Source organism: Podarcis pityusensis (assembly GCF_964106645.2).
Source record: "Podarcis pityusensis genome assembly, chromosome: 13".
Taxonomy (NCBI): Eukaryota; Metazoa; Chordata; class Lepidosauria; order Squamata; family Lacertidae; genus Podarcis; species Podarcis pityusensis.
This window is the reverse complement of record NC_138038.1, coordinates 16,573,662-16,600,623: the sequence shown is the minus strand read 5'-3', so window position 1 is coordinate 16,600,623 and position 26,962 is coordinate 16,573,662. Positions and strand designations below refer to the sequence as shown.

General features: G+C 46.0%; 1 protein-coding gene across 2 annotated transcripts in view; it reads left to right on the top strand.

Moving 5' to 3' along the window:
• LRRC4B (leucine rich repeat containing 4B) overlaps positions 1-26,962 on the top strand; it is a 147,136-nt gene that overhangs the window by 7,180 nt on the left and 112,994 nt on the right. The gene's annotated exons all lie outside the window — the stretch shown is intronic.

The following is a 26,962-nucleotide window of genomic DNA, read 5'->3' as shown; positions in this document are numbered from 1 at the left end:
GGCCTGATTAAAAAGGGAAGTTTTTGCCTGGCACCTAAAGGTGTATAATGAAGGTGCCAGGTGAACTTCCCTGGGGAGAGCATTCCACGAATGGGGAGCCACTGCAGAGAAGGCCCTGTTCTCGTGTTGTCTTCTCTCGAGGAGGAGGCACACGAAGAAGGGCCTTAGAAGATGATTTCGGGGTCCGGGCAGGTTCATATCGGGAGAGGCGGACCTTGAGGTATTGCGGTCCTGGGCTGTTTAGGGCTTTATAGGTCAAAACCAGCACTTTGAATCGGGCCCAGAAACTAATTGGTAGCCAGTGCAGTCAGACCAGGATTGGTGTAATATACTCAAACCGTCTTGTTCTGGTGAGCAACCTGGCTGCTGAATTCTTCACTAGCTGATGTTTCTGAACCGTCTTCAGAGGCAGCCCCACGTATAACGCATTGCAGTAATCTAACCTTGAAGTTACCAGAGCATAGACAACAGTAGTTAGGCTATCCCTGTCCAGGTAGGGGCATAGCTGGGCCACCAGCCGAAGCTGATGGAAGGCACTCCGGGCCACTGAGGCCACCTGAGCCTTGAGCAAGTGCCCTGAAAAAAGCGTAGTAAACAGAATGATACCACGTGGCCAGTGAAATACGCTCCTTTCCTTCTCAGTGGCCACAAGAGGTCACAGGATTTGCAAGTGGTCATTGCAATCTATTAAACCAAACGTAATCAGATCATTAGGATCTGCTTGGATCCTGCACAGTTGCCTTTAGAGAACATCAGGGGGCCCTTCCCTCTCCCCCAAAAATAAATCTAGTTTCCACTTTGTCCCAAGAAATCGAAATACCCTCTCAAGTGGCATAGGAATACGTTGGCTGTAGCTGGGATCCTGAGCAATTGCCTTGGCGTGGCAAATTGCTTGGCATTTCGAAAGAGCTCCAGTGGTGAAAGGGGTTAAAGCAGGGTTTCCCAAACTTGGGTCTCCAGCCGTTTTTGGACTACAGTTCCCATCACCCCTGACCACTGGTTCTGCTAGCAAGGGAAGATGGGAGTTGTAGTCCAAGAACAGCTGGAAACCCAAGTTTGGTTAGAGATAGTGAGGTGGGTGGCAGAAGGAAGGGTGGCACACAGCTGTTGAGAAGGGACAGGGCAGAAGATGAATGGGGAAGCTTGTGGACTTCCAGATGTTGATGATGGACTACAGCTCCCATTGTCCCTGACAATTGGCCATGCTGGGCTGGGACTGAATGGAGCTGGCGTCTGTCCAATAACATTCTGGAGGGCCACAGGTTACCCATCCCAGACATAGATTAAAGGACAGGACATCGAATGGCAGTAGGGAGCAGGTGGCGCTGTGGGTTAGACCACAAAGCCTAGGACTTGCCGATCAGAAAGTCGGCAGTTCGAATCCCCGCGATGGGGTGAGCTCCCGTTGCTCGGTCCCTACTCCTGCCAACCTAGTAGTTCGAAAGCACGTCAAAGTGCAAGTAGATAAATAGGTACCACTCCAGCAGGAAGGTAAATGGCGTTTCCGTCACTGCTCTGGTTCGCCAGAAGCGGCTTGGTCATGCTGGCCACGTGACCCGGAAGCTGTACGCCGGCTCCCTCGGCCAATAAAGTGAGATGAGCGCCGCAACCCCAGAGTCTGCCACGACTGGACCTAATGGTCCCTTTACCTTTACCTTTAGGGAAACTGGAGGATATGTATTGGAGAGGGGAACTGAGCTGTGGAGTGGCAGTTTTAGCAGAGACCTGAATTCAGATCCTAGCTCATGCCATGTCATAGACTGCCCTCAAACAAATCCCTCTCTGTCTTGGCCTCCTCTGCGTTTTTTTTGTAAAACAAGTGCAACAGCTATCTGGGACAGGGAGGGGGGGGAGGAAAGGAACTGTGGGACAATGCATGCAAAACCTCTTTTGCTTTCTAAAGGAATATGATATTGTTATGCAAATGTATGAGTGGGAATTGATAAATCGGTCACTAGTGGATAAGGGGCATGGGGGGAAAATTTAAAATTAAAAAATTGTAAATTGAATATAAGGAATGAACTGTGAAGTAGAGATAAATGTGTAATATCAAGCAGCAATGGGGGAAAGTAGGGACACATCTAGGATGCATAGCTGTCAATGTTTCCCCTTTTTCAATGGAAATTCCCTTATTCCGAATAGGATTCCTCGCAAGAAAAGGGAAAAGTTGACAGCTATGCTAGGATGAAGAGTGGGAAGTCAACTTCTGGGAAAATTTGTATTAAATTTGATGTAATTGAGTATTGATTCTTTAAAAATTTGGAAAACTAATAAATATCATTTGACAAAAAAAGGAACTGGGGGACAATGCCATTTGCAGGTAGTCCTGAATGAAGCAGAAAATGGAGTAGAGATTTTTTTGGGGGGGCAGAAACAGTGGGGGGGGGCCTGCCTCATGTTCTACAGGTTGTTGAACATCAGCTGCATATGATAAAAGACAGTAGAGGCAGAAGTAAATTTTGCAGCAGCAGAATCTTTGGGGAAATGTTGGGAGTTTGTGTGTGGAAACATTGATTTTCAGAAACTCAGGTTTGAGGGTCAGGGTCAGTGTTTTGCAGGCTTAAAAATAACAAAGCAATCTAATCCCAGCAGCTTCTGTAGTTCGGATGGTTGCAAATATATGTTTGAATCAGAAAGGCGTCAGTTCATATTTGTGCAAGTAGGATGGGGATATTTCTCCTCAAATGTGTTTGGGCTTCAGAGGATTTGGGTGAGGTAGGTGTGTGAGGGTTAAATATGGGGGGGGGCAGGAAGGGGGAGGAAAGAACTACAAAAGAGGAAATGGTGCAGGAAACTGGGTGTGGCAAGAGAAGAGGAGGAAGCTGCCTTAAATATCTTTGGTCCATTTAGCTGAGGATCATCTGCCCTGAGCATCAGTGGCTTTCCAGGGTTACAGTTACAGATAGGTAGCCGTGTTGGTCTGCCATAGTCAAAATAAAAAAAAATCCTTCCAGTAGCACCTTTAAGACCAACTAAGTTAGTTCTTGGTATGAGCTTTCGTGTGCAAGCACACTGTGTGTATCTGAAGAAGTGTGCTTGCACACGAAAGCTCATACCAAGAACTAACTTAGTTGGTCTTAAAGGTGCTACTGGAAGGATTTTTTTCCAGGGTTAGACAGGGGACATTCTGATGTTGGGAGAATGAACTTGAGTCCTTCTGCGTGCAGAGCAGATGATCTACCCCTTAGCTACAGCCTTTCTGGAGAAAAAGATGAGTAAGAAAATATGTGCGTATGTGTGATGAGAAATGTGAATGGACATTAGATTGCGAAAAACGAAAGTCGAGATCTTAGGGGGCAAAGTCCCCCCTAGCCAACATTTTCTTAATGAGCCCACCTATGATGAAACCCGACCCCGTGCATATTTACTCAGAAAAATGAGTCCAAATGAGTTTGGTGGTCTTTACTCCAAAGGAATTGATAATGCGACCAGGTGTTAAAAAAGGTTATTTATGTATGCCACTACTGCGGTCTGTGTTTTGTTAGCCCCAAAATGGAAAACGAGTGAGGTCCCAATCAAAGAAGAATGGCAGCTTAAACTGACGGAATAAACTGTGCAGCTTGCAGGCTTAACATATAGAATAAGAGAACAAGAAGAACACGCATTTAGAGAAGATTGGAAAAGGTTTATTGAATATATGGGAAATAACTGCGTACAGCTGAAAACGCTGGCAGCGTTAAGATAAATTCAACAGTGTAAATAGGTTATGTTGGATGTAATAATGGAATACTGAATGGTTTAGTTTCTGTAAAATAAGCGGGGATTTATGATATGTAAAATGAACCATGGAAAGAGAAGAAGGGAAGTCACTGATATCTTAAGGTTGTAAAAATGAGTACTTTAAATTGTAAAACAGAAAATTTAATAAAAATTATATATATCTCTCTTCTTCTTTGGCAATCACTTGTAGCCGAGTAAGATTGTCTTCCATAAACACAGTTTTAACAGTAAGTCTGTAAGTGACTGTGGAGGCCAATTCTGGATCTACATGTCCTTCCACAGTGGGGACACCGGTTTCCGGGTGGGAGTTGATCATGGTGTGGATTTGCCAAGCGTGCCTTCCTCTTAGTATGTTTCACCCTTGCGTCCTGAGCTAGAGTGTCTACAAGCCCATGAAACCTTTGGTAAAGGCTGTTCTCCAACTGCAGCGCTCGCACGAGGCCAGTGTTTCCCAGTTGTCAGTGTTTATACTACATTTTTTTAGATTTGCCTTGAGACAGTCTTTAAACCTCTTTTGTTGACCACCAGCATTACCCTCTCCATTTTAAAGTTCCGAATAGAGTAGTTGTTTTGGAAGACGATCATCAGGCATCCGCACAACATGACCAGTCCAATGAAGTTGATGTTGAAGAATCATTACTTCAACAATGGTGATCTTTGCTTCTTCCAGTACCCTGATATTAGTTTGCCTGTCTCCCCAAGTTTTATATATACAGTCATACCTCGGGTTAAATATGCTTCGAGTTGAGCGCGTTCGAGTTGCGCTCCTCGGCAACCCGGAAGTAACGGAGCGCGTTACTTACGGGTTTTGCCGCTTGCGCATGCGCAGATGCTCAAAATGACATCACATGCATGCGCAGAAGCGGTGGAAAGCGACGCACGCATGCGCAGACGTGCCGTCGCTAGTTACGTTTACCTCTAGATGTGAACGGGGCTCCGGAACGGATCCCGTTCGTATCTAGAGGTACCACTGTATGTAAAGACAATGCGACCATGGCCTTTGGCTGTAAAGCACATTTTTTGACCCAAAGAACTATAACTCCCAGCACCTTTAACAAACTACAGCTCCCAAGGTTCTTTAAATGATTGGGGTGGGTGTGCAGTCATAGTCATTCTAGGCTGAAATGGAGAAAATGAGTAAGCTTGTTTCCATTTACCACAGTTCCTGTACCTGGTAGTAGTCACTCTCAAGTTGATTCTTAGCCTCTCTCCTCGCCTCAGTTTACTGTTTACAAGTCTGGTTTATGGCATCCAAATGGCAGAGAGGAGAGTCGTAGGCCTAGATTAGCAGGGCAGAGAAGGGTAGAACAGAGAGCAGGGATTGGCACCACAGGACTTGTGTAAATGCTGTGGACCTTCATCAGTGTAACTTGGCTCTTAAAAGAAAAGTTTGGCTCTTAAGTTTCAGAGTTAACATCTCTGCAGTGTATTTGTACAGCGCAGTCCTAACCATGCCTACTCAGGTGTAAATGCTATTGAATTCAGTGTGGCTCCCCTCCCTTCTTGTAAACTGGGTTAGGATTTTCAGCCTTAGGCTGTTTGACTCTAATTGCCCTTGCAGATTTATTCATGATATAATAAGGAGTGTTATCAGTGAGCTTCCTTCCCCCTCCTTAATTAGCGAGGTTGTGTTGGCATGTGAGTTCTTCCTTCTCATTGTATTTTGAAACACTATTTCAAAATAAAAGCCCAGGCTAGAAAGGAAACCAAACACAGCCATCCTTTGAGGACCAAACTAGATAATAGAGATAACTGAAGGCACCTGCTCTTCCTTTAAACTTTTGCAAAATAGGAGGGTGATGGCAGGGGCAAGTTTTGGTGTGTTTGTGTATATATAACAAAAAATAAAAAATAGGTTTTTATACCAGTATAAAATTTTAAATGCACGAGGTTAAAATAAGGCATGAAAAGAATAACAGTTGTTAAGACAGTTGTTGGTAACATGCTGTCCTGACCATGGACAAAATTTGCCCCCCCCCAATTTATTATTTTCACTATAATTCCTCATTTATTTATTATTATTTTGCACCCCCTCCACTCTGTGCCCTGGGCACCTACCTAAATCCAGCGTTGCTGGTGGTTGGTGGGTAGAGCATGAGACTCTTAAGATCAGGGTCATGGGTTCAAATCCCACTTTGGATGAAAGGTTCCTGCATTGCAGAGGGTTGGATTAGATGACCCTCCTGGTCCCTTTGAACCCTACAATTCTATGATCTGGCTTGGGATCATGGGGAGGGGGGCAGGACTTTTCCTCCTCTGTGCCATGTTTCTGATGAAAAGCACCCCCCAGCAACTATTTGCTGCATTAGGGAAATCCTATGTTGTCCTGCATATAACCTTGAACTCCAGCACCCATCAGCCCCAGCCAGTGTGGCCAATAGTCAAGGATGATGGGAATTGTAGTCCACTAACACCTTAAGGGTAAGGGGACCCCTGACCATTAGGTCCAGTCGTGGCTGACTCTGGGGTTGCGGCGCTCATCTCGCTTTCTGGCCGAGGGAGCCGGCGTACAGCTTCTGGGTCATGTGGCCAGCATGACTAAGCCGCTTCTGGTGAACCAGAGCAGCGCACGGAAAGGCCGTTTACCTTCCCGATGGAGTGGTACCTATTTATCTACTTGCACTTTGACGTGCTTTTGAACTGCTAGGTTGTCAGGAGCAGGGACCGAGCAACGGGAGCTCACCCCATTGCGGGGATTCGAACCCCTGACCTTCTGATTGGCAAGTCCTAGGCTCTGTGGTTTAACCCACAGCGCCACCCGCGTCCCCCACCAACACCTTACACCGTGTCAAACTGTCTTTCAAGTCTGGCAGGCAGCGGCTCTCTGGGTTGAGACCTTCCCCCTCACTTGCTACTGGATCCTAGAAAAAAGACCCTGCAGATGCCAGGGTTTGATCCTGACATCTTTTGCATGCGAAACATGGGCCCAGATTACTGAGTTCCGTCCCTTTCCCTCGCTCCATGGTGAAGAGCTGATCTGAATTTCTGTTCAGAAATGCCAATTGCAATTTTGCGTGCCTCCACTTTTCTAAAGTTTGCCGGACACGTTTTTATTGTTGCTTTGCTGGGGTCGCTGCTTGTGCTAGATCTGTCCTGCTCCCTGCAGTGGCCAATAATATACCCCTGGGAAGCAAAGCAGGCGGGGCATGACAGCCGTGGCCTTGCCCCAACCCACTCACCTCTGCATTCAAAGGTAGAGTGCATCTGGACATGAAGGCTCCTTTTATCTCTGTTGCACAGAAGATGGAACAAATCTTGATCTGCTGCTTGAGAGGGCAGGAACCAAGTGGATCGGCTCAGATTGCAAGAAAGGGGATTGCGAGACCGTTAGAAAGGTTGGGACCTTTAAGGTACCTTCCAAGCCTGTGATTCCAATAACCTGTTTCTGTGGAGCCGTCTAGTCCTTTCTTTCTTTTTAAAGCCATCTAAGCTAGCCATCATCTTGAGGCACGATTCCATAAATCAGTTATTCAGCATGTGTGACAAAAGAGCTTCATTTTTGCCAGTCCTGAATCTTCCACCACTCAAACTTCAGTTTGTGACCTGGAGTTCAAGTGTTAGAAGAGAGGGGAACCAATTTACTCCGATCCACGCTCCTACAATTTGTGCTGCCAGTGAAGAAATCCAGAGAGGCGTACCACCGTGAGGCTGACACGATTAGGGCCCCGCAAGAAAGCTCTCATTTCCTGGGTGCACATGGACGGGTTGTGTGATACGGATTAGAGAGCCTCTGTCTCCCAGTGAGGAATGAGAACGAGGTCTCTCACACCCTTCCGGGGCAGGAAAAACCTCTCTGCGACCCAGGGTGCGAGTGATGATGCTGATACCTGGCAGTGGTGCTGTTGGTAAACAAAAATCTGCCCTTTTTCCCTTATGGGGTATCCAAGAGCCCATATAGAGTCCTTACATAGGTTCCCTATTGGTAGGAGAAAATAACAGAGTCCAACCAGAGAATATTGAGAAGCAAAGCAGCTAGTAAGCCTGATCTTTATTGATCTGTTGCAACAGGGTCCTCGCTCACCACACGCAGGAGGGAGGAGGAAGCCAGCACAATGGTGTGCAAGCCCTTATATAGACTTTTGAAATTGCCCAGAAACACCATACATACTGTTATGTACTGAAGTTCTCACCCTGGGCCAGCAGGGGGATACTGTAGATAGTTTTCACTCAGGTCCACATATGCAAATAAGGGATTGAAAGTGACGTTCAGTGATTGGATAGTTACAGAAAATGGTTACTGTTGCGTTCTAGTGGAGCTCTATATAAGCCGGCTGGCTGAACCCTTCAGTTCTGTTCTGTTCTGGCCTGTGAATAAACAAGAGCTGTTTGAAGAATCGCTGTGTCGTCTGATATGTTCACCCACAAATTAACACCTACATCACAGAAGGGGTGTAGCTCAAGACCACCTCCCCAGATACATCATACCAACATCACAGAAAGGGCGGTCTACAGTAGAAATCTGAGTGACTTGTTTATCTCGCCCGACGGGTTACCTGTTCAATGGTCACTTGATTGGATTGCCTGTGGAGCCTGGCCAGTGTTTGTAATGATAAATACTTAGTTCCTGAGTCCAGATGACAGGCTCACCCTATTCAAACACAGACATACCCATAAGACAGGATTTGTGAAGGAAAAGACAATGGGGAGGCTTTTCCATTTTCCTTTGACCTTACAGAGAAAACATTTTGTCAGTTTGGGACAGTTTGGGAATCAAAAATGGTTTCAGGTCGGTCTTCCTGTGCTGATCTATGTACGTGCTTGATTGGTACATTTATTATATATCTAATACCTTAAAATTTTTATCACAGTGCTGTCAGAAAAGGATACTGGGGCATAAGCCCAGGGCTGTAATCTGTTAGGGTACTGAGGGTGGTTAGGAGACCCCTTGACGAACTATAGTTCCCGGTACCCTTAAGAAGTGAAAGTTCCCAGGACTGTGTGGGGTGCAGTAGCCATGACTGTCGGTGGTGTAAGAGCTCCTTGTGTTTTTAATGTTTTCAATGTTTGATGTTTTCTTGTGTTTTTAACATTTTTGTTGGGAGCTGCCCAGAGTGGCTGGGGCAACCGATTTAATTACACATAATGAAATGATTACCATCAGTGCTGTTTTTCTGGAAAAAAGAGGTGCCAGAACTCACGATGAACGACTCCCTTGTTTTCTTATAATGGCAATGGCGTCCACCTGAGAGGTGCCAGAACTGAGTTCCGGTTGGAAAAAAGCCCTGTGTCAGGAGTGTGTGTAGGAACCAGGCCCTGTGACCAGTAGGACTTTGCAGGACTGGGGCCTTCCTAAGTTTGTTGTGAAGAGGCAAGGCGTGGCCGCACAGGTGAGGCTGGTTGGTAACTCTCAGCACCTGGTGGCAAAGAGCCGGGAAGGGATATAAGGTCAGCATTTCCCTTTGGCTCTTTGCCACAGCAACACATTTCTTGCCTTGCTGTGGTTGGTTCCTTGACCCCTTGCTTCCTGACCCTCGGACCCCTGACTTCGTGACTCCTTGCTTCTTGATCCTCAGACCATTGACTTCGTGACTCCCGGCTCTCTGACCCTCGGACTCTTGACTTCCTGGCTTCTGGACTCCCGTTCCTGCTTCCACCCCGCGATCTTGCCCCCGGTCCTGACGTCCTCAGCTGGGACTTCGATTGCCCATGATCAGGACTGTGACACCCTGATTTATAGAATTGTAGTGTTGGAAAGGGCTTGGAGGGTCATCTAGTCCAACCCCCTGCAATGCAGGAATCTCAGCTAAAGTATTGATGAGAGATGAGAGATGATGATGATGATGATGATGATTATCTCGTGTATGGTCTGGATGTTACCCTCTTTAGCAGAATAAGCAAGAGTAGCCCAAATGCAACAGGGATGGCCTATCAGTTTTTGAAGACAGTGAATTAATGCACATTGCTGTCTAAAGAAGCGTTGTGGAAACCTTTTCAGGCTAATATATCTGATATGTTAGGACATGATATACCCTTGGAACCGAAAATATTTCTGCTTGGCTTTCTAAAAGATGTTATTCCGGAAAATGATCAAGAAATAGTGTTGAACCTTATAACCGCGGCTAAGATTATACCAGCTACATTTTTTTTTGACGGGGGGCCGGGAGAGCATATATTGTACTATAGCTGAATGCGTTGAGAAAATTTGGTCCACAGTAACTATTGATTAAGCAACCTTATTGCAAAATAATACATATAAACTATCATATCCCTCCCCACTCCGCAAACAAATCAGAATGAATGCCTAGCAAGCACTTACCTTCATCTCATCTCCCCAGAAACTTTGTGCAGAACATATCAAGATGAATATACAACCACACACACACAAAATCCCACCAGGCCATATGAAAGCAGCTTCTGTAGACAAAAATGAAAAATAAGGAGGAAATGAACAGGGAGGAAGGAACTCTGATGGGATGGAAGAAGGGGACAACTTAGTGCCAGGAGCTTCATAAAATGAGGCTGGGACCACCTATGGCCTATGTGGACTGCCTTTCTAAAAAAACTCACAGCTTCCATGATTTTAAAACAAGAACAAGAGGCGGTGGGGGGATGGGGTGGGAATCCCTTGGGTGTGTGCTGTATGTTTGATTGTTAGCTGAACACCAGATTCTATCAGGGAGTAATTTCCATAGATGCTGATACTGTTGCACTGCCAGGTTTAGGTTTTCAGAGTGTTAATTACAAGCGGCAATTTGGCGAGAAAGAGAGGCAGTTGCGATGCCGTGATGCCCACCGCTCCAAAGTGGCGGAAGGGATAATCTGATTCGTACCCAGTGATCAAAAGGCTGTGCCGTCCCCTCTTGCCACCCCTTCTGGCTAATGCGGAAGAGACAAAACTGGGGTGGGGGCAGGAAGTGTCTAAAAAAGAGAGACAGCAGGCGGTTGTGGGAAGAGGTTCAGGGTGTGTAGCGCCTGTGAAGAAGACCAGGGAACGATGGGGAATGGATTTGAGTGAGTGGAGCTGGCGTTGAAAACGTACGCTCTCCTGGTGATAGCGAGAGAGAGCTCTGCAAAAAACGACACAGGCAAGGGCAAATAGAACAAGAAGAAAAATCTGAGTCTCTCTGTCTCTCTGATGGTTTCTGTGGCAAAGGCAGTTATAAAGATCGGGTAAAGGTAATGAGAGGAGAGGAAATGTTGGGGAAGTCTCGGCTGGGATCTGATGCCAAGGAACATCAGATTCTTTATCCTAAACACCACGCACAGCGAAGTGTGTTTATATGATGGAAGCCTCATGATGCATTTTGATTGATTGTTTTTGGCAGGATCTGAAATATTTGGCAGGGAAGGTGAGGAATGACGAGGAAGTGGGTGGAGGCTCCAACAAGACTGCAGCCTCCGACAGATATATCTTGCACTTGTCCCAGCCTTTTTGCTTTGCGACCATGAGGTCTAGAAACCGTCCTGTTTGAAAGGGAAATTGCCATTTGCAGCAAGCTAGTCAGTGCAGGTTCTCGAACCGTGTGTTGGTTGATGTGCAAGGTCATCTAGAATGTGCCCGGTTCTGAAGATAACAGGACAGCAGCCGGTTTAGAAATACCTGTGGGATTATTATTTTTCTGTTTGCAAAGTTTGATTGTCCTGTGGAACTTACTGCCGTAGGATTCTATGCATATAGCACATGAAGGCCCTGTCTTGAAGTGGGCGGCTTGACAAGTATAACTCCTATTTTATTTCTTTGAAAAAGTTGCATTAGTCACGGTAATATAAGTTAGCTTGATTAGTAGCTATTATCCCAAAAGCTCCCAAATGCAATCTACATCTCTGCAGGGGTGTAGGAACCCCTAACCAAGCAGAGCAATCATCAGATCCATAACTGAAGTTCAAATTGCTCGGCGAACAATTAAAAAGACTAGCTATAGACAAAGACTTGGGAAATACAAATCAAAGCTTGCAACAGCCTGGATGGCAAGAGATTGCTGCCTAAAGTCTATTTCTCTGGCAGACTACCTCAAATTAGCAAACTGTGTAAAGCTAGGGCAGGCTTTCCCCAACTACTCAATGAACATACGCAGCAAATAGATTGTGTAATCATGGTGGAAGATGTCCAAAAAGGTACTCATGATTTGCAAACTGTGATAACTTCACGGCTTGGCTTTTTCCAATATTTATTTCTCTAGCTCCATCAGTGAGGTTTTAAGGAACCTGCAGTCTGAAATTCAACACACCAGGGAGACAACAGAGGAAGGAGAGAGAGCGGGGATGTGCGTTTATTTCAGTTGCACAGACTTAGGCTTAATTATAGTGGGATATGGGGACCAAGGAGCTGTGCTAAAGCAGCCTTCCCCCATGCTGATGTTTTGGACTACCCAGGAATTAAATCAGGAGTGTGCTCTGACAGATCAGATGAGGGAAGAGGATGTTGCTGGACCTTGGGCGCCGGAGATGGAGGGAGCTGTGGCCCAGCAGGAACATGAGTTGTTGGATTTGACAAATGAACTTGGAAAAAGCCAGGCTTGGAAAGATAGAGTTTTGTCTGGTTTGGAAATGGGGGGTTGGATAGACCCCCCTATGCAGGGATGTTTTGACTTTCCAAGTCTGGCAATGGGCCGTGAGATTTTTGGGGTTGTGGGGGCTCTTAATTCTGGAGGGATTTTGAAACATGTTTTTAAATACCACATGGAGTTTAGTGTGGACTATGGAAAAGGGGCTGATTTGTCGAGAAGGGTCAAAAACACTATCAAGTTGGAGTTTCCACGAGCGAAAGGAACAGGAGACAAAGTAAAGTACAGGTATAAATATGAAGAAGAGCTGCGGAAGGGACATGGAAGAGACTTAAGGGCCTCGGACATAAGATTACCAGGTTAATGAACTAGATTGATGGGATAAAAAGGACTGACAAAACCCGGGACCAGGAGGAAGAGATGCTGGATGAAGATTGGGAAAAAAAAAATTATTAGGATTGTTTTATAAAATTGATGAATGATAGAAAAATGTTGGAACGAAATTATTTGGCTTTAGCAAAAATGTTAAAAGAATTATGTAAGAATAAGTTATGGTTATGAGAAACTGGTATAAATAAGATCAAAGTTTTAAGTTTTAGGGTCTTTTATAGTAAGATAAGGTTAAAATAGATTAAGGTAATTTAATGACAGAATATTATGAAAAATGGAAAGGATTTGCTGTGATAATTAATAACTAGGATACAAAAAAGGGAGGAGTGAGGAGGTTGATGAAATAAGGCAATGACAGTTAAGGATTTTGGAATATTGGATTTGTTTTTAAACTTTTGTGGTTTATTTTTGTTTTTTGATTGTCATGTGTTATGTGTTTTGTTGTTACTTTTTGATTTTGATTTTTATTGCTTGCTTGTGGTTTGTTTTTCCTTTGTTTTTTTTCTTTCTTTCTCTTTTTGTTTTTCTTGTAATTTTAAAATTTTCAATAAATATCATTTTAAAAAACAAACAAAACCAGATATCATTGCCCAGCCCTACTAATAGGGTGACCCAACCACTTCGGGGAGGACAGTCCTTTCTTTGAAGGGCAGTTAGAGGACAGGCTTTTGCTTGAAGCAGCCCTGGGTTTGAAGGGCTTCCCAGTTTGGTTTAAACAGGAGGAACCACACGAAGGAAGTTCTGGGACCTTGGAGCTGCCCATCGATGGTTAGACCTGGACAGCAGTCTGAATGGGCCCACACAACTCAACTTCTCAGTCTTCATCCCCACTAGGGTGAGGCATGCTGAATTTCTGCCTAAATTATAGTCATTATTTCTAAATCTGTTATCTCTCCATATAAATTAGCACTTGCAAATTTTATGCAAATCTGTTTCTTCTTTTAACACCCCCAACTCTCCCCCCTTTTCTTTTTCTGATGATGCCTTACCACTCTTTGGGAGATGCGTAAATGACCGCCCTATGCAAAGGACAGAAAAAGGAGGACGTTTAGGCTCTTTGTGTGGAGATCAAGAGACCTTTAAGTTGCCAAGGGTGGTGGAGCTGCAGGAGAGAATGTCACAGAGGCAGCGGGGAAGTATACAAGTGTGGAGATTTGCTAAGAAGAGGTGAGGATTGCAGGGGTTGGCAATGCACTCCAGCAGAGATTCCCTCCATGGCCGGATCGTCTCCCCCCACGATTTCTAGCACCTGCACCCGTGCAGATGCAATTTCTGGCGTCTGCGTCTGTTCAGATGCAATTGCCGGCGCATGCGTAGACACGATTTCCGGCGTCGCGGAAGTGAGTCCCCGCACTGCGCTGTGCTGGTTTAGCGCTGCGTGGGGGGATTCGGTTCGGGGGCGGCTCGTGGGGCATTTAAACAACCCCCGTGGGCCTCTTGTGGCCCATGGGCCTTAGGTTGCCGACCCCTGATTCAGAGTTTGGGCGCTGGACCCAGGAAGGGACAGGAAGTCAGCGTAGGATTTGAAGGAGGGGACATCGCGTGATCACAGCAATGGGAAGGTGAGTGGCTTTCACAGCCAAGTGAAGAGGAGAAGTGACGGCTGATTTGTGACAATGGAAGTTGGGGTTGCAGTGGTCAAGGCAAGTGACAAGCTGGGGCATATACTAGGATTAAGAACGTGAGAAAAAGCACTTCCAGGTCCAGCCAAAGGCCCATCTTGTTCACACAGTGATCAGCCAGATGCCTTGGGAAGCCCACAAACCAGTACATAGAATTATAGAGTTGGAAGGGACCGCGAGGGTCATCTAGTCCAACCCTCTGCAATTCAGGAATCTTTTGCCCAACGTGGGGCTTGAACGCACAACCCTGAGACTGAGAGTCTCATGCTCTACCAACTGAGCTATCTCCCAGAGCTGGAATGCAGTAGACTCTTCCCACTTGGTGACTTGCAGTGACTGGTAATGATTTTCTCCAAAGGAGCAGAGAAGAAGGGATATCAGTGGGAAATCAAGATGCCTTGGAGAGGAACTGAATACGGGGAGCAAAGGAGAGAAGGGAGTCTGTGCTGTATCTGATGGTGTGAATTGGGAGGTTAAGTAAAAGATTCTTCCCTTGGCCCAGTTCTATTGGACCACCACAATTTCCATGTCTCAGTATAAGACATTTTTATTTATTTATTTTGGGGTCAAAGCTGGTGATTTCAGAGGGTTAGAAAAAGTAGGTGCAGGTTGGTGGATATTCATCCATTGTCTTTCACAATTCTCAGCCCCATTGCTTCCCCTAGTGACTGCTTTTCTCTGTGTTCGTCATATGGGTCTTCCTATCCCACCAGGAATCACGTAGTTAGTAGGATGAAGTAATGGCACTTTGTCTGATCCCGCCCGATATTCCTAAACAAAATGGCAACCAAACAGAATCTGGCCATGGGCAGACATCACTGAGAGCAGGGCAAGCGGTGGCGATTTAAGTGAATAAGTGAGTAATTTATATATTTTTCCGAGGCATGCTGAAAAATCGCTGAAACAGTGAGGTGTCTTCCGCACTGTCAGAAATGTTCCTGAAAACAGGTGAATCATGTTGGCTCAGTGTCCCTAGTTGCAGCCAAAGATGTAGGATCTCCCACACACCATATTCAGTAACTGAAAAGCAAATATGAATTCTTCTTCTTTTTAATGCACAGTGGAATGGAAATGACTTGTATACCTGCCCCTGTCAAGAATGTAAGAAATGGGGTTGCATTTTCGTATGTGTAGTTTTATGTTTTTAACATGCCTCCCATAAAATTTATTATTATTATTATTATTATTATTATTATTATTATTCTGCATTTGGTCTTTAGTCATAATGTCTTTTAAGGAAATCTGTATATTTGTCCCATCTTGGTCAATAGTTGGTATAGTTTTACCGCTTGCTCATTGGTTGCAAGCTGGACAATCAGCAGAAAATATTCACCATTATTTTCGTGAACGTTTTTGATCGCTCCGAAAAACGTCTCCCTCTTCCAGCAAATGTTTGGCACTCCTTGCAACAACTAAATGTTTTGTTTGTTTGTTTGGTTGGTTTAATTGCCCTCTCTTGTCCTTGCTCTCAGTGGCCTTTAGTGACAAAGCCGTTTAGCCAAATAGTGATTGGTTGTGATTTTATTTGCTAGTGCCTAGCGAAATCGTCGCATCAGATGTAGCATCGTGACTTCTCCCAAATTCGCTATGCCCTCATCACGTTCGTCCTCCCAGCAATTCTGGGAGGTAAGATTTCATTTTACAGATTGGGAACTAATGAACTAAGACAGCGAACTGCCCCATGAGTCAAGCAGCATGAAACTCCTCGTTCGCTGGTTTTTGCAAACAACAGGGGGAGGACATATCTGAAGATCGTCATTTTCCAAATGGGTTGCCATGTTAGTCTGTTGCAGCAAAATCAACAAAGTGTCTTGTGTCACCTTAGCGAGTGAAGCCAGTAATTATGGCATAAGCTTTTGTGGGCTAGAGTCCACTTCAACAGATGTATCTAATGAAGTGGACTGTAGTCTATGAACATTCATTCCAGAACAAATCCATTTGTCTTCAAGGCGCCTCAAGAGTCTTCATGGACTATAAAGCCAATGAAACGTTGAAGGCAACATCTTTAGGGGGTCACAGCTTCCTAATCTGAAAAAGAAACATCTTGTTGCAAGTCCTCACTTCTTCTGGCTCTAATACAGTCGTACCTTTGGATGCGAAACGCCTTGGCATTTGAACGTTTTGGCTCCCAAACGCCGCAAATCCGAAATGAGTGTTCCAGTTTGTGAACGCTCTTTTGGAACCCGAATGTCTGGCGTAGCTTCCGTGGCTTCCGATTGGCTGAAGGAGCTTCCTGCATCCAATTGGAAGCCGCGCCTTGGTTTCCGAACGTTTTGGAAGTCGAATGGACTTCCGAAATGGCTTCCGTTCGGATTCCATGGTGCGACTGTACCAAACTTTGGCTGTTCGGAAATGAAATGGAGCCAAAAATATATATAGTGGTTTCTGCATACTTAGAGGTGGGCAGAAGTATATTCGTTTGTGCATTAAAATAATAACAATTAAAAAAGAAAGCATGAGTTCAAATGGCCCGGAAGAACCCAGGAACAATAAGATTCTGAGCAAATATTAGGAAGAACTTTCTGACAGTAAGAGCTGTTCGATAGTGGGACAGGCACCCACGAGAGGTTGTGGAGTCTCCTTCCTTGGAGGTTTTTAAGCAGAGGTTGGATGGCTACCTGTCATGTAGTTGAGATTTCTGCGTTGCAGGGGGCACCTTCCTAGGGCATACATAAAGATTAGGGCAGCTGAGTCACAGTTCATAGAAGGTATCCCTTCTCCTGAAACCTCCTTCCTCCCCTGCAGGCCCCAGACAGGCTCCTGGTCCTGCCACACTGGAGACCTCCTGTTATGATCTGGGGATATGCTGCAACAATTTGTTGCATCCCCATCACTTTTACAGAGACTAATCAGAGGAAGAAGCATCATAATCCATTCTTCTCCTTTTTTGAGTCTGCCCCCCCCGAGACAATCAGGATAGGTCCTGCTCTTGGTGCCAAAACCACTCAAAGTATCATCTGCCAGAGCAAGTTACAGGGCCTTTATAATGGTGGCCCCAGTTTTGTGAAATTTCCTCCGGAAGCTTGTAATTGCTCCCCCTTGCTTCCTTTTAGGAGACTCCTTCGTTCCTTTTTGTTTAAAGCAAGCTTTTAATCTCCCTGAAGAGTTGGATGTGATCGGCTCTGCCTTGACTTGTTGAAATCGTAATGCTTTAACTCTCATTTTATTTATTATTACTCATTATTTTTTGTTTAATTATTTCTCCTTTTAAATCTTTCATATTGTTTTAATTTGGGAGCTGTTGTTGGGAGCTGACCTGCTTTTAGCAAAGAAGGGCAGGCGATAAATATTTAAAATAAAGAAAATAACTTGGAGATGGAGAGAACAGTGCTGGAACATTGGTGGGGAGAGGTGGGGATATAATAAAGGTTAACTGTGTGCTTCCCAACTGACGGGATGCACATTGTCTGCCTAAACATCCCAACCCCTGCTCAAAGAGCATTAAATCCAGGCTGTAAAATTATCCAGGTAAATTGTGAAGGGTGTCGAAGGGACACAGGAAGTTGCCTTATACAGATTTGTAAATGGCAGTATTGTCCACACCCATGTTTTGCAAACTAGCTGTTTTGGACTACAATTCCCATCATCCCTGACCACTGGTCCTGCGAGCTAGGGATGATGGGAGTTGTAGTCCAACAACAGCCGGAGACCTAAGTTTGGGAAACACTGGTCTACACTGTCGAGAAATTGCTCTCCTTGATTTTAGGCAGGAGTCTATTCCAGCCCGACTTGGAAGTGCAGGAGTTTCAACCTGGGATGTTCTGCGTGGAATTCAGATGCCCTACTGCTGAGTTGCGACCCTTTCCCTATGGACAAGAAGGATCTGGGACTGGACAGGAAGCCATTGTAGGGAATTGAGGAGGGGGCGTCTTGTGATGAGGGCAACAGGAAAGGACTGAGGCGAGGGGACCAAAGTGAGACAACAGAAGGCTTGTGGTGTAGTGATGTGTGCAACCTAGGACCCTTTAAGGCAGACTGAGTTCTCCTGGTCTTTTCTACCCTTTAAAACAATAACCACAAAAAATAGTCTTGTAAAGGGTGAAAACAGCATTTGCTTACTCAGAATACTTGTCGAGGAGCAACAGGTACAGCAGCTGTGTTCAGGCGGGCCTAAAAGGGCAATCCAGTTACAAAGACATACTTTGGTCTGGTTCAAAATGGCATCCGAGCAGTGGAGCTCAGACATGCAGATGATTCCCACATTGCCAGAATAAGCTGAAAGACCAAAGAGGAAGCGATGAGATTACATGTGTGGATATGTTGTTGTTGTTTAGGCGTTTAGTCGTGTCCGACTCTTCGTGACCCCATAGACCAGAGCATGCCAGGCACTCCTGTCTTCCACTGCCTCCCGCAGTTTGGTCAAACTCATGCTGGTAGCTTCGAGAACACTGTCCAACCATCTCGTCCTCTGTCATCCCCTTCTCGTTGTGCCCTCAATCTTTCCCCACATCAGGGTCTTTTCCAGGGAGTCTTCTCTTCTCAGGAGGTGGCCCAAAGTATTGGAGCCTCAGCTTCAGGATCTGTCCTTCCAGTGAGCACTCAGGGCTGATTTCCTTCAGAATAGATAGGTTTGATCTTCTTGCAGTCCATGGGACTCTCAAGAGTCTCCTCCAGCACCATAATTCAAAAGCATCAATTCTTCGGCGATCAGCCTTCTTTATGGTCCAGCTCTCACTTCCATACATCACTACTGGGAAAGCCATAGCTTTAACTATGCCCTCCCGCTAACAGGGCACGGTGGGAGTGTCCCTAGAGAGAACTCTCTCTAGGGGATATAGAGGACTCTGGTCATCAGCTCCTAGCGTGTGCCTATCTAGTAAACATGCGTCGTTGGCTTGATCGTGTTGTAAATATCCCACACGTGGAAGCGCAGAAATCTAGGCACTTCCCTTTCCTCTGCCCGGCTTAACCGAGTCCAGAAGAGAATGGGACAAATCAAGCGTGGACACTGGAAGCGAGTGACTGATCGAGGTTGCACCTCACCATAACTGGACAATGATAAATCCGTCCTATGAATTTGCAGGAGAGCTGTAATGATGACAAGCAGCTGGGAAGCCCAGCCTTGAGAGGACAGATGGGGGAACCTGGTTATTGTCCAGCCTAACAGTCATCAACCTTTACAGTTCCAGGAGGACCCACCTTTTAATCTCTAGCTGCAACAGGAGACCGCTTTTCAATTAGGTTTTTTTTTTAAAAAATTGCTTAAATAAAATCAGGTTGTTTCGTTAATCAAGTATGCTTCCCCCCTTCTCTCTTCAGGATGACCAGACGCAAATGAGTGCAGGGCTCTTAATATTTTTAATAGTTGCTTAGAAGAGGGGCGACAATGTGTCAGGTGCATCTTATCCTGCAAGGGTGAAAAAAAACCACACACCTACCAAAATATCTTCTCCTACACAAATGTTAAAAAGAAACAGGAACTCTGTGCTCTTTTCCATCTGTCACCCTTTTTTCTCCATGCTAGTATCCTTCTTTTTAAAAAGAAAGCCAAACAAACAGAAAATGGCTGTGATATCGCTGAAAGGACCCACTTTAAGTCGGAGCAGGACCTGATTACGGGTCCCAACTGGAGTTGAGCTGGAAGTTCTGAGCAGTATGTAGTAATAATAATAATAATAATAATAATAATAATAATAATAATTTATTATTTATACCCCGCCCATCTGGCTGGGTTTCCCCAGCCACTCTGGGCAGCTTCCAACAGAACACCAAAATACAATAACCTATTAAACATTAAAAGCTTCCCTAAACAGGGCTGCTTTCAGATGTCTTCTAAAAGTCTGGTAGTTGTTTTTCTCTTTGACATCTGGTGGGGGGCGATCCACAGGGCTGGTGCCACTACCAAGAAGGTCCTCTGCCTGGTTCCCTGTAACCTCATTCTTGTAGCGAGGGAACCGCCGGAAGGCCCCCGGCACTGGACCTCAGTGTCTGGGCAGAACGATGGAGTTGGATATATTTGGTCAGAAGTTGGGGTTCGTTCCAGGGAGGGTACAAAGGTTTGCACCCCCTTTGCCTCTTTTGAGATGCGCCGTCAGGTTTCATGGAGTGGGCAGTCGTGGTGGTCTTGCTCCCCAACACGAGGACGGTACCTTGTGCTCTGGCGCCCTGTTGGGAGAGGATGGGGAACGGCACCCACCAGCGCTCAGTTTGCTTGATCATCACTGCTGGTAAGACGATGCCATACTTTCTTCCCTTGCCGCTTCCAGGCTGTGAAGCCCTCCACCATAGGCTCAAAACCCAAACTGAAACTTGAGCGTTTTTGTCAGCAGCTTTGGCCACAATGTGAGATGGGTGGACAGGATGGGGACAACTGAGCAGAGAGTTATTTTTATGTTCTTGCAGGTCCTGAGAAACACTGGGAACTGGGGGGAAGCATGATCATGGCATGCTGATTGATTTGAAACGTTGAAATCTGAAATGTTGTGAGATTACAAGTTTATGTAAATCCAAGGGGCTGCTGCTGCTATTAATATTACTATTATTATTATTATTATTATTTTATTTTGGCAAGGTAATAATAATAAATAAGAATAAAAATGTGCACCCCACCACCAATAACATTCCATTGTAACTATCCAACCTCCCAAAATTTCAACACCTCTTGCGATGGTTTGACCCCTTTTCGTAATTCTACAAACACCTTCCATATCTCCTCGAAATCGTTTCTCCTGCATATTCCCGTCTTACCTTAATGGCACGTGTTAATTTATCATTAATAGCTATACCCCATACCTTTTTGTACCATTCTTCCATTTTATATTCTGCTTGCCCCTTCCGCTTCCTAGCTATCACAATACATGCAGCTGTCAATAAATTTGTGAGCAAGTCCTTCATAGCCTGTGAACCTGTTTGTCTGATTTCCCCAGCCCCCTGCTAACAAGGGAGCAAGCAGCCTACTATCCTGTTACTCTTCTGATGCTTGAGAAATGTTTGTTTTGGGGAAAAGAGGGGGGGAGGGGGGCACGACTCCAACACACCCAGATTTAGGGACGACTTGGGAAGAAGAGTGGAATAGTTCAAGGAGGAAGGTACATTGAAAGCACATCCAACATGCATTTAAAGCATATTGTGGAATGCCACCCCAATCTCTGAGCTGTGCAAGATTTCAGAGGTCCCAGGCACTCGCCCAGAGTTTGCGTTTCCTTCTGGGAACGAGGCAGAGCAGCCTTGGATTCAAACAGAAATTGAATTCAAGCAGTGCCTTTAGCTGGGGTGACAGAAAAATGCACCGGAAAGGGCGGAATAATGGTTGCTTGATGCAATTCTGCCTAACCTCCCTGTAAACAACAGCAAAAAAGAAAGAAAAATAAATGCTCAGTAAATAGTCAGTGTAGCCTCACCTCCCTGAGAGCAAATTAGAACGAATGTTCAATAAACAGGTCATCTGGAAGTGATCCCTGTTTCATACTCCTGTGCCTCAAATTACCAGAATCCTCCCTGAGTTTTAATCCTACGAATCGGGTGGCCAAGTCAGAGAGGGCATTTTGTTTTTAGCCCAAACCACGAGTTAGGGACATGGGAAGCTGCCTTAACACTGAGTCAGACCAGGTGGTCTGCTGCCTTGACTGGCAGCCAAGCTCTCCTCTTCCACCCCCCGCTGTTTGATTGTATATAACTGGAGATGCTGGGGAACCGAACCTGTGACCTTTTGTATGCTAACCGTGCGCTTTAACCAGTGAGCTATGGTCAAAGACCCCTGATTTAGCCTGCAGAAAAAGAAGACTAAGGGACGTGATATTTAAAAGCTAGAGGAGCTAGGCAGCTAGAGGAGGGTTCATCTCCACTGAGGAAAGCAGGATGAGAATTGTGTTCTAAATGCCACGGAGATAGATTTAGATCGGGGAAGATGGCTAAGAAAAACAGAAGCTGCGAGGTCAGGAAAGCAGCTGTTCGGGGCCAAAGAGGCGCATGGTTTTAAAGACGTCTGCAGAGCAGCATGCGAGCTGAGAGGCATGCCTCTGCATCTGTTGCAGCGATGCAGAGGGTGCTTGGATGCAGCCACATGCAGCCGTGGCCCTGCATTCCCTGCGATCTTACAAGCAACGGGTGGGTTGCAAAATTCCTTGGACCAGACCTCTCTATGGAGGTTTGGAACCATAGCCGAGTGGTAGAGCAGGCAGAAGGTCTCTGATTCAGTTCCTGGCATCTCCAAACAGAACTTGGCTGCTGCCAGTCTTTGGAAGAGAATGCTGAGACTGGTGCACCCATAACGATGTTATAAACCAGCTTATTATGTTCCCAGAGTCATATCATTGGGCTGATTAATTGCATAAATGTTCCTCCCACCCAAAAATAAATAAATTTATGAAGGCCAGAGCAACCCACTCTCCAAAGTTTTGGGTCCTGTCTTGTTCCTGGAGATCATTTTCAAAAAGAGGCAAGAGCAGGAACTGAACCAGGGAGGACCTTTTGGGTTATATAGTCCTGCAGTCCTTGTAGTTTTTATTATGTGTATAGCTCCATCTTCCTGCTCTGGAGCTTGTGTAGATGGATCTAGGGTTCCCAGACCATTTTTCATCTAAGCAGTCACCAGATCTAGACTTGCTTAGCTTTAGCACAGCTTCTGTTTCATGTATCTTTTGGATCCACACCTCTTAGAAATCTTCTTTGCTGGTTTTGAAGCATTACGCCACCATGCAAGTCTTTTGGGAAGCCACGCTGACCCCAATACGCTGGCCCCCCATTGCAGGAGGTGTGCAAAGTGATGACGATCGGCATTACAGACCCTCCAAGTGTCCCTATTTTCCCGGGGCTGTTCCGGATTTACAGAATCCGTCCCGGTTTCTGAGTTGATCGTGGAATGCCCTGCATTTCCTTAGGACATCCCTGTTTTCATCCCTGTTTTCATTGGAGAAATGTTGGAGGGTATGGAGTTATGTGACCCCCCCCCCCCAGCCAAGGTGATAATTAGCTATACAGTGGTACCTCGCAAGACGAATGCCTCGCAAGACAAAAAACTCGCTAGACGAAAGGGTTTTTGTTTTTTGAGCTGCTTCGCAAGACGATTTTCCCTATGGGCTTGCTTCGCAAGACGGAAACGTCTTGCAAGTTTGTTTCCTTTTTCTTAACACCGTTAATACAGTTGCGACTTGACTTCGAGGAGCAACTCATAGAACACGGTGTGGTAGCCTTTTTTGAGGTTTTTAAAGACTTTGGTGATTTTTGAAGCTTTTCCAAAACTTTCCCGACACCGTGCTTCGCAAGACGAAAAAAATCGCAAGACGACAAAACTCGCGGAACGAATTAATTTCATCTTGCGAGGCACCACTGTACAACCTAAGGAGACAACTGAAGGTAGCCATATATAGAGAAGCTTTTAAAAAATGTTTAATATTTTATAATGTTTTTATATATATTGGAAGCCGCCAACCCAGTCAGATGACTGGGGTAGAAATAATAAAAGCGTCACCATCATAATAAAAGCGTCACCATGGAATAGGGTGTCCCTGTTTTCATCGGAGACATATTGGAGGGTATGACATACCTGGCAGTGCCTCGCATCCCTGAGGTCCACGGATGTCTCGCTGTACATTGCAAACTCCTTCATCTACCTTTCCCAGGGATGATTGCATCTCACTCCTCTGGTTGCCAAGATCAGACTGCCATGGGAATGCGCTCCCAGCGCCAAGGGAGTTGGTCGCCACGTCTTGAGAGAATGGCACCCTTTCCAGCAGGCCACCAGTCGTCAAGAAAAGTCGCTTTAGATAAAAATGACAGTCCGTGAGCCAGGGTTTCCGAAATATTCTGAAACAACCTCGTTTAAACTGGAGCAAAAAAAATTAGGGGAGGGGGTGGGGAGGCCGAGGGAGGAATTCCCGGTTCCTAACTGAGAGAGATTGCAGGCAATGCAATCTGAGGATTAATTTTCGTCCTGGGTTGCAGCTTCACCCATGCATTGGTTGTGCGAACCGACCTTTGGGAGGGACCGAGGAGGAATTAATTGGCGAAACAGGGCTTGATAAATAAGTGAGGATAAGGGAGCACTGGGGGTTGGGTACGTGTGTGTGTCTAAGAGAGAGAGAGCAGGAAGAAATGATTTTTAGTGGTCTAGGCAAGGACTTGTGGAGGAAGCTGATTTTGAAGGCAAGGGGAGCCAGCGTGCCAAAGAGGGGAGGCGGCAGCTGCTGCAGGCGTCTAATTTAATGCTCCATTCGGAGCCTTTAAAGATGTCTACTCGTTTCAGGAAAGGACCCAGAAAAGAAAGGAAGAAGTTCAGCTTGAAGCAGGGAGGGATGTGGCCACATATTACAACGGATGGTGGGACCCAAAAGGGAGGAATGTATCAACCCTCCAATCCCCTGTCTTCCTTTTACACGCGTGTGTGCATGCACACACTGTGCAGCCTGAAAATATTGTTCTCGGGGGTTTATTACCCCCCCCCACAAATTCCTGAGCCCCAGGGTCAGGTGGTTCTGGTGTCCTTGTCCCAACGCTCCCATATGTTAGGGGAGAGGCGCAGTCCCTTGCCACCATCCTGAAATCTCTCTCTCTTTCTGTGTGGGGGCAAAGGAACGTGGGGAGAATATCAGCATTGGAAAATGTTTTCTGGCTGGCAGCGACGGCCCCCTCCCATTGCTACCAGCCTCCCTCCCTCTCTCCCTCTCTCTCTTTCTCTGCACAGTTGGAGGGGACTGGGCAGACCTCTGCGGTGGGCTCCTCCTTTTGCATCAGTTCATTGCCATGCGCCTCACATATCTCTGCTTGCCCAGCCCAGCCAGCAGCCTTCAGAAGCCTCCAGCCACTGACATTGAGGCAGGCAGTAAGGATTGAAGCTGGGGTAGGAGGGGTGTGTGTCAGCACAACAGCAGGGGCTGAATAAAGGGGGTGGGGTGTAGGGTCGCAGCCCCCACCCCGCCTCAGCCGGGTTACCTGGAGGAGAATTTAGCAAGACTCTTGCTGAGCTTTCTAGGAAAGCGTTTTTTGGAGGAATCGACCCTGGGATGCCTGGTGTGGAGTATTGAAGAAAGATGGGCATGTCTCTGAGCAGGTGCAGAGTTCTTCCCCAAGCATCTGGGATTAGAAGCAGTGGCAATGTCGGGGAAGCATTTTGGGGGCAAATACCCCAGGGCTCTGCATAGCAAGATGTGTGGGGATAGGCTCCGCAAAGCAGCAGGGCTAGTACATTTTGAAGGAAGGGAGGGGGCACACTTTCTGTCATCTAAGGTGTCCCCCCCCCAACGCCAAGGAAGGGTCCAGCATCTAAAATGGTCTAACTTGCACCACTTGATTGGAAAGGAGGGCTTCAAGGTCAAAGAGTGTGACTTGCAGGCAAACGTCAGCCCTGGCATCTGGCTTTGTAAGAAATCAGCTCCAAGGCATTAGAGATCTGGTAAAACAGAGCTTGGAGGACAGGAATCTCTAGGGAGAGATTGTGGAGGGAAGGAGGAGAACTGGATCCTAGGTTTCTTCACAGGATGAGGTCATATTCGTGCATGAGACAAGATGGAGTTCAAAGCAAGGCTTGCCCTTTCTAGGACAGAGGGCCCCTCCAGACTTCCTCCCCTCTTCCTGCTGGTATAGAATAATAGAATTACAGTGGTACCTTGGGTTACAGACACTTCAGGTTACAGACTCCGCTAACCCAGAAATAGTACCTCCAGTTAAGAACTTTGCTTCAGGATGAGAACAGAAATTGTGCGGCAGTGGCAGCGGGAGGCCCCATTAGCTAAAGTGGTACCTCAGGTTAAGAACAGTTTCAGGTTAAGAATGGACCTCCAGAACGAATTAAGTTCTTAACCCGAGGTACCACTGTACAGAGTTGGAATGGACCCCAAGGGCCATCTAGTCCAACTGCCTGCAATTCAGAAATCTCAGCTAAAGCATCATGACAGGTCGCCATTCAACCTCTGTTTAAAAACCTCCAAGGTAGGTCAGTATACAACCTCCTGAGGGAGTCCATTCCACTGCTGAACAGCTCTTACTGCCAGAAAGTTCTTCCAGCTGTTTAGTCGGAATCTCCTTTCTTCTAAACTTGAAACCATGGGTTCGAGTCCCACCCTCCAGAGCAGGAGAAAACAAGCTTTCTCCACCCTCCATTTGGCAGCCTTTGAAGATAGCTATCGTATCTCCTCTCAGTCTCCTCTTTTCCAGGCTAAACACACCCAGCTCCTCATAAGGCTTGGTTTCCAGACCCCTGATCATCTTGGTTGCCCTCCCCTGCGCACCTTCCAGCTTGTCAACACCCTTCTGTTAACATAGCCTGCCTGCAACATGTCGCGGACACAATAAGAGTGCATCAGTGGTGGACTTACACTGGACTGTCCAGCTGTCCAGATATCTTTCCACTTTACCAGCTGTTCTATGATACTTCTCCATTGTTATTGAATTATTGCATGTGATACAAATGCAGGAAAAGCAGGACAACACCCTTGCCTCATCCCTACCCCACCCTCACGCTTTCGTGGTACAAGAAAACTACAGGCTTTCAGAAGGAAGCTACTGATTTGAAACAAAGCTTCCAGCCTCAAACTTTTGCAGGTGCAAAAGGTACTGAAACAGATCGTGTACAATTGCTCCAATACAGTCATGTGCACAAATATTCACAAGTGCAAAATGACGATAATTTAGCCAAGTAGAGCACGAGACTCTTAATCTCAGGGTTGTGAGTTTGAGCCCAACATTGGGGAAAAGATTCCTGCATTGAAGTGGGGAGGGGGACTGCTAGATGACTCTTGCAGTCCCTTCCGACTCTACAGTTCTATGATTCTGTGGTGGCAAGTGTAGCGGGAAGATTCGAGGACGATTAAAGAAACATTTAAATATTTCAGATACACACACACACACACA